Consider the following 23069-nt stretch of genomic DNA (forward strand, 5'->3'; position numbering starts at 1 on the left):
CCTGCCGCAACTCGAGAAAATCCAGGAGGTTTTGCCCTCCAGGCGAGATGAGGCCCATTTCCGCTGAGGCTTCTCGAGGCTAATCACGTCTAACCACTGGAACTTCCAAAGGGTCCTTCACACCCTTCCTGCAACTCAAGAAGTTCCCCGACATACCCGTCTCCACTCGAGAGGAAGAACGTGGTGTCCCGCCCACATACAGGGGAGCTCCGTTTCCGACTCCTAGCTCGAGATGAGGGATCCTTTCCCTGTTTCGTAGGGAAAGATTTCCCGGCGTTCCCGTCGCATCTCAAGAGGAGGCGTTCTCCACAGGAAAGGCGAGAGGAACTCCAGGGTCGTGCCACCATTCCAAGAGTCCCCCAGATGTGTCAGTCCATTCCAGAGGAACCTGTTTTCCCTGCACTGCCTTGACGTTCAAGCCGAGGATCGACTCCCACCACGTGTGCACGTGGGACAGCCCTGTGGGAAAGCCTCGTAGGAAAGCCTCGTGGGAAAGACTCGGGGGAAAACCATAGATCCTTTGATCCACGAGGCGGACTGCGTGACACTGCTGCTACCGCTCTGGAGGAAAGCGCAAGTGCATGCCCGCATTCGAGACGAAGACTGACTCCCCTGGGGAGACTCCAGAAGTACCCCAAGATCCATGTCAGCACTGGAGAGGAATCCTCAGGTTCCGGCCCCGACTCCACACAAGGACTTAGGCCCCGGCATCGACGGGAGAGGAATCCCCAGAGGCCCCCGAGGAACTCGCATGGGGACTGCCCTTTCCTGAGGCCACCAGGGCGGGTCCCTGAGGTCCCCGTCGTAAGTCGAGAGCACCTGCCGCAACTCCAATAAATCCAGGAGGTTTTGCCCTCCAGGCGAGACGAGGCCCATTTCCGCTGAGGCTTCTCGAGGCCAATCACATCTAACCACTGGAACTTCCAAAGGGTCCTTCACACCATTGCTGCAACTCAAGAAGTTCCCCGTCATACCCGTCTCCACTAGAGAGGAAGCACGTGGGGTCCGGCACACATCCAGGGGAGCCCCGTTTCCGCCTCCTAGCTCGAGATGAGGGATCCTTTCCCTGTTTCGTAGGGAAAGAATTCCCGGCGTTCCCGTCGCATCACAAGAGGAGGCGCTCTCCACAGGAAAGGCGAGAGGAACTCCAGGGTCGTGCCACCATTCCAAGAGACCCCCAGATGTGTCAGTCCATTCCAGAGGAACCTGTTTTCCCTGCACTGCCTTGACGTTCAAGCCGAGGATCGAGTCCCACCACGTGTGCACGTGGGACAGCCCTGAGGGAAAGCCTCGTGGGAAAGCTTCGTGGGAAAGATTCGAGGGAAAACCATAGATCCTTTGATCCACGCGGCGGACTGCGTGACACTGCTGCTACCGCTCTGGAGGAAAGCGCAAGTGCATGCCCGCATTCGAGACGAGGACTGACTCCCCTGGGGAGACTCCAGAAGTACCCCAAGAACCATGTGAGCACTGGAGAGGAATCCTCAGGTTCCGGCCCCGACTTCACACAAGGTCTTAGGCCCCGGCATCGACGGGAGAGGAATCCCCAGATTAACTCGCATGGGGACTGGCCTTTCCTGAGGCCACCAGAGCGGGTCCCTGAGGTCCCCGTCGTAAGTCGAGAGCACCTGCCGCAACTCGAGAAAATCCAGGAGGTTTTGCCCTCCAGGCGAGATGAGGCTCATTTCCGCTGAGGCTTCTCGAGGCTAATCACGTCTAAACACTGGAACTTCCAAAGGGTCCTTCACACCCTTGCTGCAACTCAAGAAGTTTCCCGACATACCCGTCTCCACTCGAAAGGAAGCACGTGGTGTCCCGCACACAACCAGGGGAGCCCCGTTTCCGCCTCCTAGCTCGAGATGAGGGATCCTTTCCCTGTTTCGTAGGGAAAGAATTCCCGGCGTTCCCGTCGCATCTCAAGAGGAGGCGCTCTCCACAGGAAAGGCGAGAGGAACTCCAGGGTCGTGCCACCATTCCAAGAGTCCCCCAGATGTGTCAGTCCATTCCAGAGGAACCTGTTTTCCCTGCACTGCCTTGACGTTCAAGCCGAGGATCGACTCCCACCACGTGTGCACGTGGGACTGCCCTGAGGGAAAGCCTCGTGGGAAAGCCTCGTGGGAAAGACTCGAGGGAAAACCATAGATCCTTTGATCCACGCGGCGGACTGCGTGACACTGCTGCTACCGCTTTGGAGGAAAGCGCAAGTGCATGCCCGCATTCGAGACGAGGACTGACTCCCCTGGGGAGACTCCAGAAGTACCGCAAGATCCATGTCAGCACTGGAGAGGAATCCTCAGGATCCGGCCACGACTCCACACAAGGTCTTCGGCCCGGGCATCGACGGGAGAGGAATCCCGAGAGGACCCCGAGGAACTCGCATGGGGACTGGCCTTTCCTGAGGCCACCAGAGCGGGTCCCTGAGGTCCCCGTCGTAAGTCGAGAGCACCTGCCGCAACTCGAGAAAATCCAGGAGGTTTGGCCCTCCAGGCGAGATGAGGCCCATTTCTGCTGAGGCTTCTCGAGGCCAATCACATCTAACCACTGGAACTTCCAAAGGGTCCTTCACACCCTTGCTGCAACTCAAGAAGTTCCCCGACATACCCGTCTCCACTCGAGAGGAAGCACGTGGGGTCCCGCACACATCCAGGGGAGCCCCGTTTCCGCCTCCTAGCTCGAGATGAGGGATCCTTTCCCTGTTTCGTAGGGAAAGAATTCCCGGCGTTCCCGTCGCATCTCAAGAGGAGGCGCTCTCCACAGGAAAGGCGAGAGGAACTCCAGGGTCGTGACACCATTCCAAGAGTCCCCCAGATGTGTCAGTCCATTCCAGAGGAACCTGTTTTCCCTGCACTGCCTTGACGTTCAAGCCGAGGATCGACTCCCACCACGTATGCACGTGGGACAGCCCTGTGGGAAAGCCTCGTGGGAAAGCCTCGTGGGAAAGACTCGAGGGAAAACCATAGATCCTTTGATCCACGCAGCGGACTGCGTGACACTGCTGCTACCGCTCTGGAGGAAAGCGCAATGCATGCCCGCATTCGAGACGAGGACTGACTCACCTGGGGAGACTACAGACGTACCCCAAGATCCATGTCAGCACTGGAGAGGAATCCTCAGGTTCCGGCCCCGACTCCACACAAGGTCTTAGGCCCCGGCATCGACGGGAGAGGAATCCCGAGAGGCCCCTGAGGAACTCGCATGGGGACTGGCCTTTCCTGAGGCCACCAGAGCGGGTCCCTGAGGTCCCCGTCATAAGTCGATAGCACCTGCCGCAACTCGAGAAGATCCAGGAGGTTTTGCCCTCCAGGGGAGATGAGGCCCATTTCCGCTGAGGCTTCTCGAGGCCAATCACATCTAACCACTGGAACTTCCAAAGGGTCCTTCACACTCTTGCTGCAACTCAAGAAGTTCCCCGACATACCCGTCTCCACTCGAGAGGAAGCACGTGGGGTCCCGCACACATCCAAAGGAGCCCCGTTTCCGCCTCCTAGCTCGAGATGATGGATCCTTTCCCTGTTTCGTAGGGAAAGAATTCCCGGCGTTCCTGTCGCATCTCAAGAGGAGGCGCTCTCCACAGGAAAGGCGAGAGGAACTCCAGGGTCGTGCCACCATTCCAAGAGTCCCCCAGATGTGTCAGTCCATTCAAGAGGAACCTGTTTTCCCTGCACTGCCTTGACGTTCAAGCCGAGGATCGACTCCCACCACGTGTGCACGTGGGACAGCCCTGTGGGAAAGCCTCGTGGGAAAGCCTCGTGGGAAAGACTCGAGGGAAAACCATAGATCCTTTGATCCACGCGGCGGACTGCGTGACACTGCTGCTACCGCTCTGGAGGAAAGCGCAAGTGCATGCCCGCATTCGAGACGAGGACTGACTCCCCTGGGGAGACTCCAGAAGTACCCCAAGATCCATGTCAGCACTGGAGAGGAATCCTCAGGTTCCGGCCCCGACTCCACACAAGGTCTTAGGCCCCGGCATCGACGGGAGAGGAATCCCGAGAGGCCCCGAGGAACTCGCATGGGGACTGGCCTTTCCTGAGGCCACCAGAGCGGGTCCCTGAGGTCTCCGTCGTAAGTCGAGAGCACCTGCCGCAACTCGAGAAAATCCAGGAGGTTTTGCCCTCAAGGCGAGATGAGGCCCATTTCCGCTGAGGCTTCTCGAGGCTAATCACATCTAACCACTGGAACTTCCAACGGGTCCTTCACACCCTTGCTGGGACTAAAGAAGTTCCCCACCATACCCGTCTCCACTCCAGAGGAAGCACGTGGGGTCCCGCACACATCCAGGGGAGCCCCGTTTCCGCCTCCTAGCTCGAGATGAGGGATCCTTTCCCTGTTTCATAGGGAAAGACTTCCCGGCGTTCCCGTCGCATCTCAAGAGGAGGCGCTCTCCACAGGAAAGGCGAGAGGAACTCCAGAGTCGTGCCACCATTCGAAGAGACCCCCAGATATGTCAGTCCATTCCAGAGGAACCTGTTTTCCCTGCACTGCTTTGACGTTCAAGCCGAGGATCGACTCCCACCACGTGTGCACGTGGGACAGCCCTGTGGGAAAGCCTCGTGGGAAAGCCTCGTGGGAAAGACTCGAGGGAAAACCATAGATCCTTTGATCCACGCGGCGGACTGCGTGACACTGCTGCTACCGCTCTGGAGGAAAGCGCAAGTGCATGCCCGCATTCGAGACGAGGACTGACTCCCCTGGGGAGACTCCAGAAGTACCTCAAGATCCATGTCAGCACTGGAGAGGAATCCTCAGGTTCCGGCCCCGACTCCACACAAGGTCTTAGGCCCCGGCATCGACGGGAGAGGAATCCCGAGAGGCCCCGAGGAACTCGCATGGGGACTGGCCTTTCCTGAGGCCACCAGAGAGGGTCCTTGAGTTCCCCGTCGTAAGTCGAGAGCACCTGCCGCAACTCGAGAAAATCCAGGAGGTTTTGCCCTCCAGGCGAGATGAGGCCCATTTCCGCTGAGACTTCTCGAGGCTAATCACGTCTAACCACTGGAACTTCCAAAGGGTCCTTCACACCCTTGCTGCAACTCAAGAAGTTCCCCGACATACCCGTCTCCACTCGGGAGGAAGCACGTGGTCCCACACACATCCAGGGGAGCCCCGTTTCCGCCTCCTAGCTCGAGATGAGGGATCCTTTCCCTGTTTCGTAGGGAAAGAATTCCCGGCGTTCCCGTCGCATCTCAAGAGGAGGCGCTCTCCACAGGAAAGGCGAGAGGAACTCCAGGGTCGTGCCACCATTCCAAGAGTCCCCCAGATGTGTCAGTCCATTCCAGAGGAACCTGTTTTCCCTGCACTGCCTTGACGTTCAAGCCGAGGATCGACTCCCACCACGTGTGCACGTGGGACAGCCCTGTGGGAAAGCCTCGTGGGAAAGACTCGTGGGAAAGACTCGAGGGAAAACCATAGATCCTTTGATCCACGAGGCGGACTGCGTGACACTGCTGCTACCGCTCTGGAGGAAAGCGCAAGTGCATGCCCGCATTCGAGACGAAGACTGACTCCCCTGGGGAGACTCCAGAAGTACCCCAAGATCCATGTCAGCACTGGAGAGGAATCCTCAGGTTCCGGCCCCGACTCCACACAAGGACTAAGGCCCCGGAATCGACGGGAGAGGAATCCCCAGAGGCCCCCGAGGAACTCGCATGGGGACTGGCCTTTCCTAAGGCCACCAGAGCGGGTCCCTGAGGTCCCCGTCGTTAGTCGAGAGCACCTGCCGCAACTCGAGAAAATCCAGGAGGTTTTGCCCTCCAGGCGAGATGAGGCCCATTTCCGCTGAGGCTTCTCGAGGCTAATCACGTCTAACCACTGGAACTTCCAAAGGGTCCTTCACACCCTCGCTGCAACTCAAGAAGTTCCCCGACATACCCGTCTGCACTCGAGAGGAAGCACGTGGTGTCCCGCACACATCCAGGGGAGCCCCGTTTCCGCCTCCTAGCTCGAGATGAGGGATCCTTTCCCTGTTTCGTAGGGAAAGAATTCCCGGCGTTCCCGTCGCATCTCAAGAGGAGGCGCTCTCCACAGGAAAGGCGAGAGGAACTCCAGGGTCGTGCCACCATTCCAAGAGTCCCCCAGATGTGTCAGTCCATTCCAGAGGAACCTGTTTTCCCTGCACTGCCTTGACATTCAAGCCGAGGATCGACTCCCAACACGTGTGCACGTGGGACAGCCCTGTGGGAAAGCCTCGTGGGAAAGCCTCGTGGGAAAGACTCGAGGGAAAACCATAGATCCTTTGATCCAGGCGGCGGACTGCGTGACACTGCTGCAACCGCTCTGGAGGAAAGCGCAAGTGCATGCCCGCATTCGAGACGAGGACTGACTCCCTTGGGGAGACTCCAGAAATACCCCAAGATCCATGTCAGCACTGGAGAGGAATCCTCAGGTTCCGGCCCCGACTTCACACAAGGTCTTAGGCCCCGGCATCGACGGGAGAGGAATCCCCAGAGGAACTCGCATGGGGACTGGCCTTTCCTGAGGCCACCAGAGCGGGTCCCTGAGGTCCCCGTCGTAAGTCGAGAGCACCTGCCGCAACTCGAGAAAATCCAGGAGGTTTTGCCCTCCAGGCGAGATGAGGCCCATTTCCGCTGAGGCTTCTCGAGGCTAATCACGTCTAACCACTGGAACTTCCAAAGGGTCCTTCACACCCTTGCTGCAACTCAAGCAGTTCCCCGACATACCCGTCTCCACTCGAGAGGAAGCACGTGGTGTCCCGCACACATCCAGCGGAGCCCCGTTTCCGCCTCCTAGCTCGAGATGAGGGATCCTTTCCCTGTTTCGTAGGGAAAGAATTCCCGGCGTTCCCGTCGCATCTCAAGAGGAGGCGCTCTCCACAGGAAAGGCGAGAGGAACTGAAGGGTCGTGCCACCATTCCAAGAGACCCCTAGATGTGTCAGTCCATTCCAGAGGAACCTGTTTTCCCTGAACTGCCTTGACGTTCAAGCGGAGGATCGACTCCCACCACGTGTGCACGTGGGACAGCCCTGTGGGAAAGCCTCGAGGGAAAGCCTCGTGGAAAAGACTCGAGGGAAAACCATAGATCCTTTGATCCACGCAGCGGACTGCGTGACACTGCTGCTACCGCTCTGGAAGAAAGCGCAAGTGCATGCCCGCATTCGAGACGAGGACTGACTCCCCTGGGGAGACTCCAGAAGTACCCCAAGATCCATGTCAGCACTGGAGAGGAATCCTCAGGTTCCGGCCCCGACTCCACACAAGGTCTTAGGCCCCGGCATCAACGGGAGAGAAATCCCGAGACGCCCCCGAGGAACTCGCATGGGGACTGGCCTTTCCTGAGGCCACCAGAGCGGGTCCCTGAGGTCCCCGTCGTAAGTCGAGAGCACCTGCCGCAACTCGAGAAAATCCAGGAGGTTTTGCCCTCCAGGCGAGATGAGGCCCATTTCCGCTGAGGCTTCTCGAGGCCAATCACATCTAACCACTGGAACTTCCAAAGGGTCCTTCACACCATTGCTGCAACTCAAGAAGTTCCCCGACATACCCGTCTCCACTCGAGAAGAAGCACGTGGGGTCCCGCACACATCCAGGGGAGCCCCGTTTCCGCCTCCTAGCTCGAGATGAGGGATCCTTTCCCTGTTTCGTAGGGAAAGAATTCCCGGCATTCCCGTCGCATCTCAAGAGGAGGCGCTCTCCACAGGAAAGGCGAGAGGAACTCCAGGGTCGTGCCACCATTCCAAGAGTCCCCCAGATGTGTCAGTCCATTCCAGAGGAACCTGTTTTCCCTGCACTGCCTTGACGTTCAAGCCGAGGATCGACTCCCACCACGTGTGCACGTGGGACAGCCCTGTGGGAAAGCCTCGTGGGAAAGCCTCGTGGGAAAGACTCGAGGGAAAACCATAGATCCTTTGATCCACGAGGCGGACTGCGTGACACTGCTGCTACCGCTCTGGAGGAAAGCGCAAGTGCATGCCCGCATTCGAGACGAAGACTGACTCCCCTGGGGAGACTCCAGAAGTACCCCAAGATCCATGTCAGCACTGGAGAGGAATCCTCAGGTTCCGGCCCCGACTCCACACAAGGACTTAGGCCCCGGCATCGACGGGAAAGGAATCCCCAGAGGCCCCCGAGGAACTCGCATGGGGACTGGCCTTTCCTGAGGCCAACAGAGCGGGTCTCTGAGGTCCCCGTCGTAAGTCGAGAGCACCTGCCGCAACTCGAGAAAATCCAGGAGGTTTTGCCCTCCAGGCGAGATGAGGCCCATTTCCGCTGAGGCTTCTCGAGGCTAATCACGTCTAACCACTGGAACTTCCAAAGGGTCCTTCACACCCTTGCTGCAACTCAAGAAGTTCCCCGACCTACCCGTCTCCACTCGAGAGGAAGCACGTGGGTCCCGCACACATCCAGGGGAGCCCCGTTTCCGCCTCCTAGCTCGATATGAGGGATCCTTTCCCTGTTTCGTAGGGAAAGAATTCCCGGCGTTCCCGTCGCATCTCAAGAGGAGGCGCTCTCCATAGGAAAGGGGAGAGGAACTGAAGGTTCGTGCCACCATTCCAAGAGTCCCCCAGATGTGTCAGTCCATTCCAGAGGAACCTGTTTTCCCTGCACTGCCTTGACATTCAAGCCGAGGATCGACTCCCACCACGTGTGCACGTGGGACAGCCCTGTGGGAAAGCCTCGTGGGAAAGACTCGTGGGAAAGACTCGAGGGAAAACCATAGATCCTTTGATCCACGCGGCGGACTGCGTGACACTGCTGCAACCGCTCTGGAGGAAAGCGCAAGTGCATGCCCGCATTCGAGACGAGGACTGACTCCCTTGGGGAGACTCCAGAAATACCCCAAGATCCATGTCAGCACTGGAGGGGAATCCTCAGGTTCCGGCCCCGACTTCACACAAGGTCTTAGGCCCCGGCATCGACGGGAGAGGAATCCCCAGAGGAACTCGCATGGGGACTGGCCTTTCCTGAGGCCACAAGAGCGGGTCACTGAGGTCCCCGTCGTAAGTCGAGAGCACATGCCGCAACTCGAGAAAATCCAGGCGGTTTTGCCCTCCAGGCGAGATGAGGCCCATTTCCGCTGAGGCTTCTCGAGGCTAATCACATCTAACCACTGGAACTTCCAAAGGGTCCTTCACACCCTTGCTGCAACTCAAGAAGGTCCCCGACATACCCGTCTCCACTCGAGAGGAAGCACGTGGGTCCCGCACACATCCAGGGGAGCCCCGTTTCCGCCTCCTAGCTCGAGATGAGGGATCCTTTCCCTGTTTCGTAGGGAAAGAATTCCCGGCGTTCCCGTCGCATCTCAAGAGGAGGCGCTCTCCACAGGAAAGGCGAGAGGAACTGAAGGGTCGTGTCACCATTCCAAGAGTCCCCTAGATGTGTCAGTCCATTCCAGAGGAACCTGTTTTCCCTGAACTGCCTTGACGTTCAAGCCGAGGATCGACTCCCACCACGTGTGCACGTGGGACAGCCCTGTGGGAAAGCCTCGTGGGAAAGCCTCCTGGGAAAGACTCGAGGGAAAACCATAGATCCTTTGATCCATTGGGCGGACTGCGTGACACTGCTGCTACCGCTCTGGAGGAAAGCGCAAGTGCATGCCCGCATTCGAGACGAGGACTGACTCCCCTGGGGAGACTCCAGAAGTACCCCAAGATCCATGTCAGCACTGGAGAGGAATCCTCAGGTTCCGGCCCCGACTCCACACAATGTCTTAGGCCCCGGCATCAACGGGAGAGAAATCCCGAGACGCCCCCGAGGAACTCGCATGGGGACTGGCCTTTTCTGAGGCCACCAGAGCGGGTCCCTGAGGTCCCCGTCGTAAGTCGAGAGCACCTGCCGCAACTCGAGAAAATCCAGGAGGTTTTGCCCTCCAGGCGAGATGAGGCCCATTTCCGCTGAGGCTTCTCGAGGCCAATCACATCTAACCACTGGAACTTCCAAAGGGTCCTTCACACCATTGCTGCAACTCAAGAAGTTCCCCGACATACCCGTCTCCACTCGAGAGGAAGCACGTGGGGTCCCGCACACATCCAGGGGAGCCCCGTTTCCGCCTCCTAGCTCGAGATGAGGGATCCTTTCCCTGTTTCGTAGGGAAAGAATTCCCGGCGTTCCCGTCGCATCTCAAGAGGAGGCGCTCTCCACAGGAAAGGCGAGAGGAACTCCAGGGTCGTGCCACCATTCCAAGAGTCCCCCAGATGTGTCAGTCCATTCCAGAGGAACCTGTTTTCCCTGCACTGCCTTGACGTTCAAGCCGAGGATCGACTCCCACCACGTGTGCACGTGGGACAGCCCTGTGGGAAAGCCTCGTGGGAAAGCCTCGTGGAAAAGACTCGAGGGAAAACCATAGATCCTTTGATCCATTGGGCGGACTGCGTGACACTGCTGCTACCGCTCTGGTGGAAAGCGCAAGTGCATGCCCGCATTTGAGACGAGGACTGATTCCCCTGGGGAGACTCCAGAAGTACCCCAAGATCCATGTCAGCACTGGAGAGGAATCCTCAGGTTCCGGCCCCGACTCCACACAAGGTCTTAGGCCCCGGCATCGACGGGAGAGGAATCCCGAGAGGCCCCCGAGGAACTCGCATGGGGACTGGCCTTTCCTGAGGCCACCAGAGCGGGTCCCTGAGGTCCCCGTCGTAAGTTGAGAGCACCTGCCGCAACTCGAGAAAATCCAGGAGGTTTTGCCCTACAGGCGAGATGAGGCCCATTTCCGCTGAGGCTTCTCGAGGCCAATCACATCTAACCACTGGAACTTCCAAAGGGTCCTTCACACCCTTGCTGCAACTCAAGAAGTTCCCCGACATACCCGTCTCCACTCGAGAGGAAGCACGTGGTGTCCCGCACAAATCCAGGGGAGCCCCGTTTCCGCCTCCTAGCTCGAGATGAGGGATCCTTTCCCTGTTTCGTAGGGAAAGAATTCCCGGCGTTCCCGTCGCATCTCAAGAGGAGGCGCTCTCCACAGGAAAGGCGAGAGGAACTCCAGGGTCGTGCCACCATTCCAAGAGTCCCCCAGATGTGTCAGTCCATTCCAGAGGAACCTGTTTTCCCTGCACTGCCTTGACGTTCAAGCCGAGGATCGACTCCCACCACGTGTGCACGTGGGACAGCCCTGTGGGAAAGCCTCGTCGGAAAGCCTCGTGGAAAAGACTCGAGGGAAAACCATAGATCCTTTGATCCATTGGGCGGACTGCGTGACACTGCTGCTACCGCTCTGGTGGAAAGCGCAAGTGCATGCCCGCATTCGAGACGAGGACTGATTCCCCTGGGGAGACTCCAGAAGTACCCCAAGATCCATGTCAGCACTTGAGAGGAATCCTCAGGTTCCGGCCCCGACTCCACACAAGGTCTTAGGCCCCGGCATCGACGGGAGAGGAATCCCGAGAAGCCCCCGAGGAACTCGCATGGGGACTGGCCTTTCCTGAGGCCACCAGAGCGGGTCCCTGAGGTCCCCGTCGTAAGTCGAGAGCACCTGCCGCAACTCGAGAAAATCCAGGCGGTTTTGCCCTCCAGGCGAGATGAGGCCCATTTCCGCTGAGGCTTCTCGAGGCCAATCACATCTAACCACTGGAACTTCCAAAGGGTCCTTCACACCATTGCTGCAACTCAAGAAGTTCCCCGACATACCCGTCTCCACTCGAGAGGAAGCACGTGGGGTCCCGCACACATCCAGGGGAGCCCCGTTTCCGCCTCCTAGCTCGAGATGAGGGATCCTTTCCCTGTTTCGTAGGGAAAGAATTCCGGGCGTTCCCGTCGCATCTCAAGAGGATGCGCTCTCCACAGGAAAGGCGAGAGGAACTCCAGGGTCGTGACACCATTCCAAGAGTCCCCCAGATGTGTCAAACCATTCCAGAGGAACCTGCTTTCCCTGCACTGCCTTGACGTTCAAGCCGAGGATCGACTCCCACCACGTGAGCACGTGGGATAGCCCTGTGGGAAAGCCTCGTGGGAAAGCCTCGTGGGAAAGACTCGAGGGAAAAGCATAGATCCTTTGATCCACGCGGCGGACTGCGTGACACTGCTGCTACCGCTCTGGAGGAAAGCGCAAGTGCATGCCCGCATTCGAGACGAGGACTGACTCCCATGAGCAGACTCCAGAAGTACCCCAAGATCCATGTCAGCTCTGGAGAGGAATCCTCAGGTTCCGGCCCTGACTCCACACAAGGTCTTAGGCCCCGGCATCGACGGGAGAGGAATCCCGAGAGGCCCCCGAGAAACTCGCATGGGGACTGGCCTTTCCTGAGGCCACCAGTGCGGGTCCCTGAGGTCCCCGTCGTAAGTCGAGAGCACCTGCCGCACCTCGAGAAAATCCAGGAGGTTTTGCCCTCCAGGCGAGATGAGGCCCATTTCCGCTGAGGCTTCTCGAGGCCAATCACATCTAACCACTGGAACTTCCAAAGGGTCCTTCACACCCTTGCTGCAACTCAAGAAGTTCCCCGACATACCCGTCTCCACTCGAGAGGAAGCACGTGGGGTCCCGCACACATCCAGGGGAGCCCCGTTTCCGCCTCCTAGATCGAGATGAGGGATCCTTTCCCTGTTTCGTAGGGAAAGAATTCCCGGCGTTCCCGTTGCATCTCAAGAGGAGGCGCTCTCCACAGGAAAGGCGAGAGGAACTCCAGGGTCGTGCCACCATTCCAAGAGTCCCCCAGATGTGTCAGTCCATTCCAGAGGAACCTGTTTTCCCTGCACTTGACGTTCAAGCCGAGGATCGACTCCCACCACGTGTGCACGTGGGACAGCCCTATGGGAAAGCCTCGTGGGAAAGCCTCGTGGGAAAGACTCGAGGGAAAACCATAGATCCTTTGATCCACGCGGGGAATGCGTGACACTGCTGCTACCGCTCTGGAGGAAAGCGCAAGTGCATGCCCGCATTCGAGACGAGGACTGACTCCCCTGGGGAGACTCCAGAAGTACCCCAAGATCCATGTCAGCACTGGAGAGGAATCCTCAGGTTCCGGCCCCGACTCCACACAAGGTCTTAGGCCCCGGCATCGACGGGAGAGGAATCCCGAGAGGCCCCCGAGGAACTCGCTTGGGGACTGGCCTTTCCTGAGGCCACCAGAGCGGGTCAATGAGGTCCCCGTCGTAAGTCGAGAGCACCTGCCGCAACTCGAGAAAATCCAGGAGGTTTTGCCCTCCAGGCGAGATGAGGCCCATTTCCGCTGAGGCTTCTCGAGGCTAATCACGTCTAACCACTGGAACTTCCAAAGGGTCCTTCACACCCTTGCTGCAAATCAAGAAGTTCCCCGACATACCCGTCTCCACTCGAGAGGAAGCACGTGGGGTCCCGCACACATCCAGGGGAGCCCCGTTTACGCCTCCTAGCTCGAGATGAGGGATCCTTTCCCTGTTTCGTAGGGAAAGAATTTCCAGCGTTCCCGTCGCATCTCAAGAGGAGGCGCTCTCCACAGGAAAGGCGAGAGGAACTCCAGGGTCGTGCCACCATTCCAAGAGTCCCCCAGATGTGTCAGTCCATTCCATAGGAACCTGTTTTTCCTGCACTGCCTTGACGTTCAAGCTGAGGATCGACTCCCACCACGTGTGCACGTGGGACAGCCCTATGGGAAAGCCTCGTGGGAAAGCCTCGTGGGAAAGACTCGAGGGAAAACCATAGATCCTTTGATCCACGCGGGGAATGCGTGACACTGCTGCTACCGCTCTGGAGGAAAGCGCAAGTGCATGCCCGCATTCGAGACGAGGACTGACTCCCCTGGGGAGACTCCAGAAGTACCCCAAGATCCATGTCAGCACTGGAGAGGAATCCTCAGGTTCCGGCCCCGACTCCACACAAGGTCTTAGGCCCCGGCATCGACGGGAGAGGAATCCCGAGAGGCCCCCGAGGAACTCGCTTGGGGACTGGCCTTTCCTGAGGCCACCAGAGCGGGTCCCTGAGGTCCCCGTCGTAAGTCGAGAGCACCTGCCGCAACTCGAGAAAATCCAGGAGGTTTTGCCCTCCAGGCGAGATGAGGCCCATTTCCTCTGAGGCTTCTCGAGGCCAATCACATCTAACCACTGGAACTTCCAAAGGTTCCTTCACACCCTTGCTGCAACTCAATAAGTTCCCCAACATACCCGTCTCCACTCGAGAGGAAGCACGTGGTGTCCCGCACACATCCAGGGGAGCCCCGTTTCGGCCTCCTAGCTCGAGATGAGGGATCCTTTCCCTGTTTCGTAGGGAAAGAATTCCCGGCGTTCCCGTCGCATCTCAAGAGGAGGCGCTCTCCACAGGAAAGGCGAGAGGAACTCCAGGGTCATGCCACCATTCCAAGAGTCCCCCAGATGTGTCAGTCCATTCCAGAGGAACCTGTTTTCCCTGCACTGCCTTGACGTTCAAGCCGAGGATCGACTCCCACCACGTGTGCACGTGGGACAGCCCTGTGGGAAAGCCTCGTGGGAAAGCCTCGTGGGAAAGACTCGAGGGAAAACCATAGATCCTTTGATACACGCGGCGGAATGCGTGACACTGCTGCTACCGCTCTGGAGGAAAGCGCAAGTGCATGCCCGCATTCGAGACGAGGACTGACTCCCCTGGGGAGACTCCAGAAGTACCCCAAGATCCATGTCAGCACTGGAGAGGAATCCTCAGGTTCCGGCCCCGACTCCACACAAGGTCTTAGGCCCCGGCATCGACGGGAGAGGAATCCCGAGAGGCCCCCGAGGAACTCGCATGGGGACTGGCATTTCCTGAGGCCACCAGAGCGGGTCCCTGAGGTCCCCGTCGTAAGTCGAGAGCACCTGCCGCAACTCGAGAAAATCCAGGAGGTTTTGCCCTCCAGGCGAGATGAGGCCCATTTCCGCTGAGGCTTCTCGAGGCTAATCACGTCTAACCACTGGAACTTCCAAAGGGTCCTTCACACCCTTGCTGCAACTCAAGCAGTTCCCCGACATACCCGTCTGCACTCGAGAGGAAGCACGTGGTGTCCCGCACACATCCAGGGGAGCCCCGTTTCCGCCTCCTAGCTCGAGATGAGTGATCCTTTCCCTCTTTCGTAGGGAAAGAATTCCCGGCGTTCCCGTCGCATCTCAAGAGGAGGCGCTCTCCACAGGAAAGGCGAGAGGAACTCCAGGTTCGTGCCACCATTCCAAGAGTCCCCCAGATGAGTCAGTCCATTCCAGAGGAACCTGTTTTCCCTGCACTGCCTTGACGTTCAAGCCGAGGATCGAGTCCCACCACGTGTGCACGTGGGACATCCCTGTGGGAAAGCCTCGTGGGAAAGCCTCGTGGGAAAGACTCGAGGGAAAACCATAGATCCTTTAATCCACTCGGCGGACTGCGTGACACTGCTGCTACCGCTCTGGAGGAAAGCGCAATGCATGCCCGCATTCGAGACGAGGACTGACTCCCCTGGGGAGACTCCAGAAGTACCCCAAGATCCATGTCAGCACTGGAGAGGAATCCTCAGGTTCCGGCCCCGACTCCACACAAGGTCTTAGGCCCCGGCATCGACGGGAGAGGAATCCCGAGAGGCCCCCGAGGAACTCGCATGGGGACTGGCCTTTCCTGAGGCCACCAGAGAGGTTCCCTGAGGTCCCCGTCGTAAGTCGAGAGCACCTGCCGCAACTCGAGAAATTCCAGGAGGTTTTGCCCTCAAGGCGAGATGAGGCCCATTTCCGCTGAGGCTTCTCGAGGCCAATCACATCTAACCACTGGAACTTCCAAAGGGTCCTTCACACCATTGCTGCAACTCAAGAAGTACCCCGACATACCCGTCTCCACTCGAGAGGAAGCACGTGGGGTCCCGCACACATCCAGGGAAGCCCCGTTTCCGCCTCCTAGCTCGAGATGAGGGATCCTTTCCCTGTTTCGTAGGGAAAGAATTCCGGGCGTTCCCGTCGCATCTCAAGAGGATGCGCTCTCCACAGGAAAGGCGAGAGGAACTCCAGGGTCGTGACACCATTCCAAGAGTCCCCCAGATGTGTCAAACCATTCCAGAGGAACCTGCTTTCCCTGCACTGCCTTGACGTTCAAGCCGAGGATCGACTCCCACCACGTGAGCACGTGGGATAGCCCTGTGGGAAAGCCTCGTGGGAAAGCCTCGTGGGAAAGACTCGAGGGAAAAGCATAGATCCTTTGATCCACGCGGCGGACTGCGTGACACTGCTGCTACCACTCTGGAGGAAAGCGCAAGTGCATGCCCGCATTCGAGACGAGGACTGACTCCCCTGGGGAGACTCCAGAAGTACCCCAAGATCCATGTCAGCTCTGGAGAGGAATCCTCAGGTTCCGGCCCTGACTCCACACAAGGTCTTAGGCCCCGGCATCGACGGGAGAGGAATCCCGAGAGGCCCCCGAGAAACTCGCATGGGGACTGGCCTTTCCTGAGGCCACCAGTGCGGGTCCCTGAGGTCCCCGTCGTAAGTCGAGAGCACCTGCCGCACCTCGAGAAAATCCAGGAGGTTTTGCCCTACAGGCGAGATGAGGCCCATTTCCGCTGAGGCTTCTCGAGGCCAATCACATCTAACCACTGGAACTTCCAAAGGGTCCTTCACACCATTGCTGCAACTCAAGAAGTTCCCCGACATACCCGTCTCCACTCGAGAGGAAGCACGTGGGGTCCCGCACACATCCAGGGGAGCCCCGTTTCCGCCTCCTAGCTCGAGATGAGGGATCCTTTCCCTGTTTCGTAGGGAAAGAATTCCCGGCGTTCCCGTTGCATCTCAAGAGGAGGCGCTCTCCACAGGAAAGGCGAGAGGAACTCCAGGGTCGTGCCACCATTCCAAGAGTCCCCCAGATGTGTCAGTCCAATCCAGAGGAACCTGTTTTCCCTGCACTTGACGTTCAAGCCGAGGATCGACTCCCACCACGTTTGCACGTGGGACAGCCCTGTGGGAAAGCCTCGTGGGAAAGCCTCGTGGGAAAGACTCGAGGGAAAACCATAGATACTTTGATCCACGCGGGGAATGCGTGACACTGCTGCTACCGCTCTGGAGGAAAGCGCAATGCATTCCCGCAAACGAGACGAGGACTGACTCCCCTGGGGAGACTCCAGAAGTACCCCAAGATCCATGTCAGCACTGGAGAGGAATCCTCAGGTTCCGGCCCCGACTCCACACAAGGTCTTAGGCCCCGGCATCGACGGGAGAGGAATCCCGAGAGGCCCCCGAGGAACTCGCTTGGGGACTGGCCTTTCCTGAGGCCACCAGAGAGGGTCCCTGAGGTCCCCGTCGTAAGTCGAGAGCACCTGCCGCAACTCGAGAAAATCCAGGAGGTTTTGCCCTCCAGGCGAGATGAGGCCCATTTCCGCTGAGGCTTCTCGAGGCCAATCACATCTAACCACTGGAACTTCCAAAGGTTCCTTCACACCCTTGCTGCAACTCAATAAGTTCCCCAACATACCCGTCTCCACTCGAGATGAAGCACGTGGTGTCCCGCACACATCCAGGGGAGCCCCGTTTCCGCCTCCTAGCTCGAGATGAGGGATCCTTTCCCTGTTTCGTAGGGAAAGAATTCCCGGCGTTCCCGTCGCATCTCAAGAGGAGGCGCTCTCCACAGGAAAGGCGAGAGGAACTCCAGGGTCATGCCACCATTCCAAGAGTCCCCCAGATGTGTCAGTCCATTCCAGAGGAACCTGTTTTCCCTGCACTGCCTTGACGTTCAAGCCGAGGATCGACTCCCACCACGTGTGCACGTGGGAGAGCCCTGTGTGAAAGCCTCGTGGGAAAGACTCGAGGGAAAACCATAGATCCTTTGATGCACGCGGCGGAATGCGTGACACTGCTGCTACCGCTCTGGAGGAAAGCGCAAGTGCATGCCCGCATTCGAGACGAGGACTGACTCCCCTGGGGAGACTCCAGAAGTACCCCAAGATCCATGTCAGCACTGGAGAGGAATCCTCAGGTTCCGGCCCCGACTCCACACAAGGTCTTAGGCCCCGGCATCGACGGGAGAGGAATCCCGAGAGGCCCCCGAGGAACTCGCATGGGGACTGGCCTTTCCTGAGGCCACCAGAGCGGGTCCCTGAGGTCCCCGTCGTAAGTCGAGAGCACCTGCCGCAACTCGAGAAAATCCAGGAGGTTTTGCCCTCCAGGCGAGATGAGGCCCATTTCCGCTGAGGCTTCTCGAGGCTAATCACGTCTAACCACTGGAACTTCCAAAGGGTCCTTCACACCCTTGCTGCAACTCAAGAAGTTCCCCGACCTACCCGTCTCCACTCGAGAGGAAGGACGTGGGTCCCGCACACATCCAGGGGAGCCCCGTTTCCGCCTCCTAGCTCGAGATGAGGGATCCTTTCCCTGTTTCGTAGGGAAAGAATTCCCGGCGTACCCGTCGCATCTCAAGAGGAGGCGCTCTCCACAGGAAAGGCGAGAGGAACTCCAGGGTCGTGACACCATTCCAAGAGTCCCCCAGATGTGTCAGTCCATTCCAGAGGAACCTGTTTTCCCTGCACTGCCTTGACGTTCAAGCCGAGGATCGACTCCCACCACGTGTGCACGTGGGACAGCCCTGTGGGAAAGCCTCGTGGGAAAGCCTCGTGGGAAAGACTCGAGGGAAAACCATAGATCCTTTGATACACGCGGCGGAATGCGTGACACTGCTGCTACCGCTCTGGAGGAAAGCGCAAGTGCATGCCCGCATTCGAGACGAGGACTGACTCCCCTGGGGAGACTCCAGAAGTACCCCAAGATCCATGTCAGCACTGGAGAGGAATCCTCAGGTTCCGGCCCCGACTCCACACAAGGTCTTAGGCCCCGGCATCGACGGGAGAGGAATCCCGAGAGGCCCCCGAGGAACTCGCATGGGGACTGGCATTTCCTGAGGCCACCAGAGCGGGTCCCTGAGGTCCCCGTCGTAAGTCGAGAGCACCTGCCGCAACTCGAGAAAATCCAGGAGGTTTTGCCCTCCAGGCGAGATGAGGCCCATTTCCGCTGAGGCTTCTCGAGGCTAATCACGTCTAACCACTGGAACTTCCAAAGGGTCCTTCACACCCTTGCTGCAACTCAAGCAGTTCCCCGACATACCCGTCTGCACTCGAGAGGAAGCACGTGGTGTCCCGCACACATCCAGGGGAGCCCCGTTTCCGCCTCCTAGCTCGAGATGAGTGATCCTTTCCCTCTTTCGTAGGGAAAGAATTCCCGGCGTTCCCGTCGCATCTCAAGAGGAGGCGCTCTCCACAGGAAAGGCGAGAGGAACTCCAGGTTCGTGCCACCATTCCAAGAGTCCCCCAGATGAGTCAGTCCATTCCAGAGGAACCTGTTTTCCCTGCACTGCCTTGACGTTCAAGCCGAGGATCGAGTCCCACCACGTGTGCACGTGGGACATCCCTGTGGGAAAGCCTCGTGGGAAAGCCTCGTGGGAAAGACTCGAGGGAAAACCATAGATCCTTTAATCCACTCGGCGGACTGCGTGACACTGCTGCTACCGCTCTGGAGGAAAGCGCAATGCATGCCCGCATTCGAGACGAGGACTGACTCCCCTGGGGAGACTCCAGAAGTACCCCAAGATCCATGTCAGCACTGGAGAGGAATCCTCAGGTTCCGGCCCCGACTCCACACAAGGTCTTAGGCCCCGGCATCGACGGGAGAGGAATCCCGAGAGGCCCCCGAGGAACTCGCATGGGGACTGGCCTTTCCTGAGGCCACCAGAGAGGTTCCCTGAGGTCCCCGTCGTAAGTCGAGAGCACCTGCCGCAACTCGAGAAATTCCAGGAGGTTTTGCCCTCAAGGCGAGATGAGGCCCATTTCCGCTGAGGCTTCTCGAGGCCAATCACATCTAACCACTGGAACTTCCAAAGGGTCCTTCACACCATTGCTGCAACTCAAGAAGTTCCCCGACATACCCGTCTCCACTCGAGAGGAAGCACGTGGGGTCCCGCACACATCCAGGGAAGCCCCGTTTCCGCCTCCTAGCTCGAGATGAGGGATCCTTTCCCTGTTTCGTAGGGAAAGAATTCCGGGCGTTCCCGTCGCATCTCAAGAGGATGCGCTCTCCACAGGAAAGGCGAGAGGAACTCCAGGGTCGTGACACCATTCCAATAGTCCCCCAGATGTGTCAAACCATTCCAGAGGAACCTGCTTTCCCTGCACTGCCTTGACGTTCAAGCCGAGGATCGACTCCCACCACGTGAGCACGTGGGATAGCCCTGTGGGAAAGCCTCGTGGGAAAGCCTCGTGGGAAAGACTCGAGGGAAAAGCATAGATCCTTTGATCCACGCGGCGGACTGCGTGACACTGCTGCTACCGCTCTGGAGGAAAGCGCAAGTGCATGCCCGCATTCGAGACGAGGACTGACTCCCCTGGGGAGACTCCAGAAGTACCCCAAGATCCATGTCAGCACTGGAGAGGAATCCTCAGGTTCCGGCCCCGACTCCACACAAGGTCTTAGGCCCCGGCATCGACGGGAGAGGAATCCCGAGAGGCCCCCGAGGAACTCGCATGGGGACTGGCCTTTCCTGAGGCCACCAGAGCGGGTCCCTGAGGTCCCCGTCGTAAGTCGAGAGCACCTGCCGCAACTCGAGAAAATCCTGGACGTTTTGCCCTCCAGGCGAGATGAGGCCCATTTCCGCTGAGGCTTCTCGAGGCTAATCACGTCTAACCACTGGAACTTCCAAAGGGTCCTTCACACCCTTGCTGCAACTCAAGAAGTTCCCCGACATACCCGTCTCCACTCGAGAGGCAGCACGTGGGGTCCCGCACACATCCAGGGGAGCTCCGTTTACGCCTCCTAGCTCGAGATGAGGGATCCTTTCCCTGTTTCGTAGGGAAAGAATTTCCAGCGTTCCCGTCGCATCTCAAGAGGAGGCGCTCTCCACAGGAAAGGCGAGAGGAACTCCAGGGTCGTGCCACCATTCCAAGAGTCCCCCAGATGTGTCAGTCCATTCCTGAGGAACCTGTTTTTCCTGCACTGCCTTGACGTTCAAGCCGAGGATCGACTCCCACCACGTGTGCACGTGGGACAGCCCAATGGGAAAGCCTCGTGGGAAAGCCTCGTGGGAAAGACTCGAGGGAAAACCATAGATCCTTTGATCCACGCGGGGAATGCGTGACACTGCTGCTACCGCTCTGGAGGAAAGCGCAAGTGCATGCCCGCATTCGAGACGAGGACTGACTCCCCTGGGGAGACTCCAGAAGTACCCCAAGATCCATGTCAGCACTGGAGAGGAATCCTCAGGTTCCGGCCCCGACTCCACACAAGGTCTTAGGCCCCGGCATCGACGGGAGAGGAATCCCGAGAGGCCCCCGAGGAACTCGCTTGGGGACTGGCCTTTCCTGAGGCCACCAGAGCGGGTCCCTGAGGTCCCCGTCGTAAGTCGAGAGCACCTGCCGCAACTCGAGAAAATCCAGGAGGTTTTGCCCTCCAGGCGAGATGAGGCCCATTTCCGCTGAGGCTTCTCGAGGCCAATCACATCTAACCACTGGAACTTCCAAAGGTTCCTTCACACCCTTGCTGCAACTCAATAAGTTCCCCAACATACCCGTCTCCACTCGAGAGGAAGCACGTGGTGTCCCGCACACATCCAGGGGAGCCCCGTTTCCGCCTCCTAGCTCGAGATGAGGGATCCTTTCCCTGTTTCGTAGGGAAAGAATTCCCGGCGTTCCCGTCGCATCTCAAGAGGAGGCGCTCTCCACAGGAAAGGCGAGAGGAACTCCAGGGTCATGCCACCATTCCAAGAGTCCCCCAGATGTGTCAGTCCATTCCAGAGGAACCTGTTTTCCCTGCACTGCCTTGACGTTCAAGCCGAGGATCGACTCCCACCACGTGTGCACGTGGGACAGCCCTGTGGGAAAGCCTCGTGGGAAAGACTCGAGGGAAAACCATAGATCCTTTGATGCACGCGGCGGAATGCGTGACACTGCTGCTACCGCTCTGGAGGAAAGCGCAAGTGCATGCCCGCATTCGAGACGAGGACTGACTCCCCTGGGGAGACTCCAGAAGTACCCCAAGATCCATGTCAGCACTGGAGAGGAATCCTCAGGTTCCGGCCCCGACTCCACACAAGGTCTTAGGCCCCGGCATCGACGGGAGAGGAATCCCGAGAGGCCCCCGAGGAACTCGCATGGGGACTGGCCTTTCCTGAGGCCACCAGAGCGGGTCCCTGAGGTCCCCGTCGTAAGTCGAGAGCACCTGCCGCAACTCGAGAAAATCCAGGAGGTTTTGCCCTCCAGGCGAGATGAGGCCCATTTCCGCTGAGGCTTCTCGAGGCTAATCACGTCTAACCACTGGAACTTCCAAAGGATCCTTCACACCCTTGCTGCAACTCAAGAAGTTCCCCGACCTACCCGTCTCCACTCGAGAGGAAGGACGTGGGTCCCGCACACATCCAGGGGAGCCCCGTTTCCGCCTCCTAGCTCGAGATGAGGGATCCTTTCCCTGTTTCGTAGGGAAAGAATTCCCGGCGTTCCCGTCGCATCTCAAGAGGAGGCGCTCTCCACAGGAAAGGCGAGAGGAACTCCAGGGTCGTGCCACCATTCCAAGAGTCCCCCAGATGTGTCAGTCCATTCCAGAGGAACCTGTTTTCCCTGCACTGCCTTGACGTTCAGGCCGAGGATCGACTCCCACCACGTGTGCACGTGGGACAGCCCTGTGGGAAAGCCTCGTGGGAAAACCTCGTGGGAAAGACTCGAGGGAAAACCATAGATCCTTTGATCCACGCGGCGGACTGCGTGACACTGCTGCTACCGCTCTGGAGGAAAGCGCAAGTGCATGCCCGCATTCGAGACGAGGACTGACTCCCCTGGGGAGACTCCAGAAGTACCCCAAGATCCATGTCAGCACTGGAGAGGAATCCTCAGGTTCCGGCCCCGACTCCACACAAGGTCTTAGGCCCCTGCATCGACGGGAGAGGAATCCCGAGAGGCCCCCGAGGAACTCGCATGGGGACTGGCCTTTCCTGAGGCCACCATAGCGGGTCCCTGAGGTCCCCGTCGTAAGTCGAGAGCACCTGCCGCAACTCGAGAAAATCCAGGAGGTTTTGCCCTCCAGGCGAGATGAGGCCCATTTCCGCTGAGGCTTCTCGAGGCTAATCACGTCTAACCACTGGAACTTCCAAAGGGTCCTTCACACCCTTGCTGCAACTCAAGAAGTTCCCCGACATACCCGTCTCCACTCGAGAGGAAGCACGTGGGTCCCGCACACATCCGGGGGAGCCCTGTTTCCGCCTCCTAGTTCGAAATGAGGGATCC

This window comes from Ovis canadensis, chromosome 17 (assembly GCF_042477335.2).
Source record: "Ovis canadensis isolate MfBH-ARS-UI-01 breed Bighorn chromosome 17, ARS-UI_OviCan_v2, whole genome shotgun sequence".
Lineage (NCBI taxonomy): Eukaryota > Metazoa > Chordata > Mammalia > Artiodactyla > Bovidae > Ovis > Ovis canadensis.